Here is a 6,000-nt window from a genome sequence, read left to right as displayed (position 1 = left end):
TTAATTAGGAAGATTTCTTACGGAAGAATTCTTAGATAAATAATAGTAGTAGGAATGCCTAAAGAATACGTGTCTATAGTATATAGAGGATAAAAAGCAAACTAGGCATTAGCTAAAGAGCGAGCTAAGTATATAAGGATTAAGTAGCTAATAGTTAGAAAAAGTAGAGGCCTATAAAACTAGAGAAAGCTAGTAGTAGAGCCTTAAACCCTTAAAGGAATTTAAGGATAATACTTAAATTTATAAGTTAAATAGTAAGATTAGCAGTTTAAAGCACTAATAGATAGTAAAGTAACGCGAAACTATATCTTACTAGCAGTAGTTAAGAGAATAGGATTATCTTATAAATAGAAGGAGTAACCTTATCTATTAGTTATAATTTTAGGAGATCTAATAGCCTATAGAGGAGGGATTATTAATCTTAAAATAGGACCTATTTAGATAACTATTAAAGGAAAACGAATTAAGATGTTTTTTAATATTCTACTATTAGGATAAAATAAGGCAGTATTAGGAATGCCTTAGTTATAGGAATATAATCTAAAGATTAATTAGATTACGGTTAGGTTAATATTAGAGATACTTAACGCCGTAAGATATAATAGTAAACTAAGTTAGTATAGTATTAAGTTAGAGTAATATATAAGGAGACTAAGCGAGGCTTAAATTACGTACTAAAGAGATACTATAAGTATAGTAAAAAACTATAGTTACTAGAAAGTGAAAAGCTGTTAAAGTATATAGTATAGGACTATAAGATAGAGTTAGAACTAGGAACAAGTCTAAGGTTCTTTTTAACCTATAAGCTTACTAAAGAAAAAGGTAGAGCACTTAAAGAGTTTATCTAAGAAAACTTATGAAAGGGATATATTAGACTATTATAGTTATTAGCGGGTTATCCAGTACTATTCGTACTAAAGAAGAATAGAAAGCTTAGGCTATATATTAATTATAAATAGTTAAATAGCATTACTTAAAAGGATAGGTATTCTTTACCCTTAATTAGTAAAATCTAAGATAGGATAGGTAACGCGTAAATCTTTATAAAGATAGATCTAAGATAGGCGTACTATTAGATTAGGATTAAGGAAGGTAATAAATAGAAGGCAGCTTTTAGATTAAAGGAAGGACTATATAAACCATTAGTTATATAATTCGGGCTTATAAACGTATTAGTAACGTTTTAAAAGCGTATTAATAACGTATTAAAAGAGTACTTAGATGAATTTGTTATAGTATACCTTAATATTATTATTATCTACTTAATAACTAAGGAAAAATACGGGGAATACGTTAAATAGGTTTTAAAGAGACTATAAGAAGAATAAATGCTAGTAGCAATTAAGAAATACGAGTTCTTTATAAGGAAAACTAATTTTATTAAATTTATTATTAAACTAGGCTAACTTAGTATAGATCTAAAAAAGATTAAGGCTATAGTAAATTAGTAAGAACTAAAAAACGTTATATAGTTAAGATCGTTTCTAGGGTTTTATAATTACCGTAGGAGGTTTATAGCATAATGGTTAAAGGATGTTAAGCCATTTACGCGATTAATGAAGAAAGAAGAACTATAGGTATAGGGAAAAGAACAGTAAGAGTTATTTAAGAACGTTAAGGAATTGTTTACCTAGGAGCCAGTTTTTAAGATCTATTAACTAGGATTAGAGACGGTTATAAAAATAAAAATATTAGACTTTATACTAGGGGCATACTTTATATAGAAATATTAAGATGGATAGCACCTAGTAGCATACTATAGTTGGAAAATAATACTACTAGAGTTAAACTATAACATCTATAATAAGGAGTTATTAGGTATAGTTATAGCACTAAAGAAATAGAGAGCATTCTTATAAGGTATAGAAAAACTATTTATAGTTAAAACGGATTATAAAAACCTAACAGAATTCTTAATAATAAAAGAACTTAACTAAAGACAGGTTAGGTGGGTAGAGATGCTTATAGAATACTATTTTAAGATTTAATATACTAAAGGTATAGATAATACACGAGCAGACGCTCTAAGTTAAAAAGCTAAACTATAGAACGATAAAAAGCCATTAAGAGCTTTACTGCGAAAAGATATAGATGGATTAATTAGGTACAATTATCTAAAAAATTATAGCAACTTAAGAGGATAATAAACTAGAAAGAGTCTACAAGACACTAGAAAGCTTTTAGGTATAAAGAATCTTTAAGGCATAACTAGAAAAACAGTTAAAATATTTAGAAGAAGATATACTATATATAAGTATAGAGAGGCGAAATATATCCTAAGAAGCATAGCAGAGCATTTTATAGAAGATTTCTATAAGGGAATAACTTAAGGATATAATGGAGCTATAGGCTTAGTGTTAAGACTCTAAGAGGAGTATATTATTAATAGAATCTAGGGCTTAGCGTAAAAAGTCACTAAGGAATATCTAGATTGCTAGAGGAATAAACTAATAAGGCATAAGCTATATAGAGGGCTACAACCTATTAAAATACTAAAGAGACTATAGGAGGTTATATTATAGGACTTTATTATTAAGTTACTAAAGTTAAGAGATCCTATTACTGGACAAGATTATAATATAATCTTAGTAATAGTAAACAAGCTTATAAAGTAAGGATACTTTATAGCATATATAAAAGAAATTTTAGCGGAGGATATCGCTAGAATTTATGTTAAAGAAGTATTCGTAAGATATAAAGTACTAGGCAAGATTATATTAGATAAAGATCTAAGATTTATAGCAGCATTCTAGGAAGTGTTCTTAGTAGAGTAAGGAGTTAAAGTAGTAACTTTCACCGTATATTATCCGCAGATAGACAGTTAAATAGAAAGATTAAATTAGATACTAGAATAGTATTTAAGGTATTATATTAACTATACATAGAATAATTGGGTATTACTATTACTAGTTATATAGTTTGTATATAATATAACACCTTAAGAAGGAATAGGTATATTACTATTTAAAGCGAATTATAGATATAAGCTAAGAATATTGTTATTACTATAGTAAGCAAAGAAAACGAGTAGTATAGCTAAAAAAAGAATAAAGATACTAATAAATCTTTATATAGACCTTATAGAATTAGTAAAGAAAGTATAAAAGAGAATAAAAAAGTACTATAACGCTAAGAAATCTAAGGGACTAGATCTTAAGGAGGGAGATAAAGTATGGCTACTATATGAAAATTTTAAAAGTTAACGACTAAGTAAGAAGTTAGACTATATTAGACTAGAACCTTTCAAAATTATATAGAGAATTTTACTAGTTATATTTAAGTTAAACCTACTAGCTAAGATAAAGATCTACTCTATATAGTATATTGCAATACTAGAGCTAGCATATAGGAATATTAAGCCACTAGTTTATAAAGTAGATACGTATAGAGGATAGGAAGAAAATAAATAGTAAGTTTTAAAGATTATTAGTTATAAGGACACTAATAATAAAATATAGTATAAGGTTAAGTAGATAGGCTATAATAAGACTACTTAGGAGCTACTAGAGAATTTAAAAAATGCTATAGGAAAGGTATAGGAGTATTAAAAGAGATTAGGTTAGATAGCATTAATAAAGAAGGATTGCTAAAGAATAAGTTGCCTAAGGGGGACCTAAAAAGAGTAGTTGCTAAACTACTTAGATTTATTTTCTTCTCTATTAAAAGAGAATCCATTCTTTTATCGCCAAGTTCCTATAAACCTTATTCTATAAGTTTTTACTTCTTAAAACGGACCTTCTTATAAACCTTCTTAAGACGGAGTAACTAAGTAGACGCCGTAATGCGGGCTTTTAGGGCCTTTTACTTTAGGTTACAAGAATATTCTAACTTAGTAAGGGCTTAAGATAGTTTACTATCTAGCTATGCAGTAATAGATTAAATATAAGACCTTAAGATAAATTAATTAAGGAACTAGACAACTATTAAGAGTAATAGGTTATATATATTTAGTATTAGAGATAAAGCGAACGTTATAGGATAAATAAATATTTGCTTTAGTGCACTTTAAGTAAGAAAACGGTTATTGTAAAGATAGACTTACTAATATAATATAAACCAACCCCTCTTTGTTACGGACGCTTTAAGTACTATATTATAACTACTTAGAGAGAAGTTAGAAGAAGCTAGTTAGTTAATTCAAGCACGGTTTAGGATGGAACCGGTAGAACTATATAACGAGGAATAGTAACCGAGGTTATATAACATGCTACGTATTAAACAAAAGGAACGAGAGGAACTTACGTACCTTATATATAAGACGTATATTACGTATAAGAAGGATTTTATAGAAGTACGGTTGTGTATTTAAGGACCCTTAGTCCCTACCTAGATAGTTCCTTCCTTATAGTAATTCTTAGAATACAATTAGAGTTAATCTATTAGGCAACCACTCCACTAGTTATTATTACGTTGTTAACTACTATCTTTGCATTTCTTATACACCTAGCATATTAATAAGCCCATCGTAGTTCCTGCTACAAGGTTCCGTTACATAATTACTACCTAGTTACGGTATTAAATATAGAAGTCAAATAATATGCCACTAAAAGCAGCCACTATAACGCTATTGACGGCGGCAACTATGTTAAGGTTAGGGGGTGACACTAGTATAGCAGACACTAACTTGCAACAACCTATAACGATAGGATAATTATAAGAAATAGTTAACTAGTTAATAGAGAATAATATAGTACTTAAATAAAGGATTAATGGAATAGGCGTAGTAAAGGTTAAGTTACCATCGATTAAAAGATTCTTAGGAGAGAGATTAAAGCTTAAAGGATTCCTTACGTAAATGCACTTTAAGGTTATATAAGAGGGAGTAAAGCTAGCGATACTTATGGATTAAATAGCGTATGCAGAGTTATTTTTAACAGGAAGAGCACTTAAATGGTTTAAGCCTTACCTTATAGAGATATAAGTAAACGGAATAACAACTATAAACTAAGAGGTACGGTTTATGTTTTTAAGCTAGAACGGATTTATAGAGCGACTTATATAAATGTTTAGAGACCTAGAGGCAGTAACCACGGCGGAAAGAAAACTCCAAGATATTACGCAGTAAACCTTAGCAATTAAGTATATAACGCAGTTTTAAACATTAGTAATATAAGTTAAGTGGAATAATAAGGCGCTTATAGTATAGTATAAGTAAGGACTTAAGGCTAAAGTCTAGAACGTAATTATTCTAATAGAAGATGCGGATACCCTAAGGGATTTAATAGATTAAGCGATAAAGATTAACAATAAGATCTACTAAAGGGAACAGACTAAGAGAGGTTAGGATAGAGTTCTATAGTTATATAAGACGTAGAGTACGCAACAACTAAAGCTAAGTTAGAAACTATAGTATGGCGCAGAGCTAATAGACCTAAGCGGTACTAAAGAAGCCTATAAAAGATAGAGTAAGAAGCTATAGAAACCTAGAGGTTAAGGATTTAGTAATTATAGGACTAGGAAGTATAGGCTAAACTAAGGATCTTAGTAGCAGAAGACGTTTAGGCAGACTCTATAATAAAGTTAATAGTTTAGAGACGGAGCTTATATAAATTGCGGGAAATAGGGTTATTTTGCAAGGGATTGTAAAGATAGTTAGAGTTACTATATAATAAAGGGAACCTAACTAGCAGAAGACATACACGTATAGAGGGATAATAGTGTACTATAAGGAATAAAAGAGTGTTTAATTAGAAGTTTTGCGTTTTATTATAATAACGTATACTAAATTTATAAAGACACTAAGTATAGCGTAAGCTATTGGCTATAGGAGCTAGCACTTGTAGAATATAGAGGAACTAATAAACTAGTTCGCAGATCAGATATTAAGGACGATAAATTTAATATAGGCGAAATATTTTATAATAATAAGGCAACGGAAGCAGCTTACTAGGAGTATATAGACCTCGGAGATATTATACTAGAGGTAGAGGATAATTCCACTATAGAATAGGGAATATTAGTAGGGATTGAGACCCCACTAGATATAATGTCTATCGCTTT

Source organism: Cenococcum geophilum, assembly GCF_001692895.1.
Source record: "Cenococcum geophilum 1.58 unplaced genomic scaffold K441scaffold_11, whole genome shotgun sequence".
Lineage (NCBI taxonomy): Eukaryota > Fungi > Ascomycota > Dothideomycetes > Gloniales > Gloniaceae > Cenococcum > Cenococcum geophilum.
Note: the sequence above shows the minus strand (reverse complement) of the source record.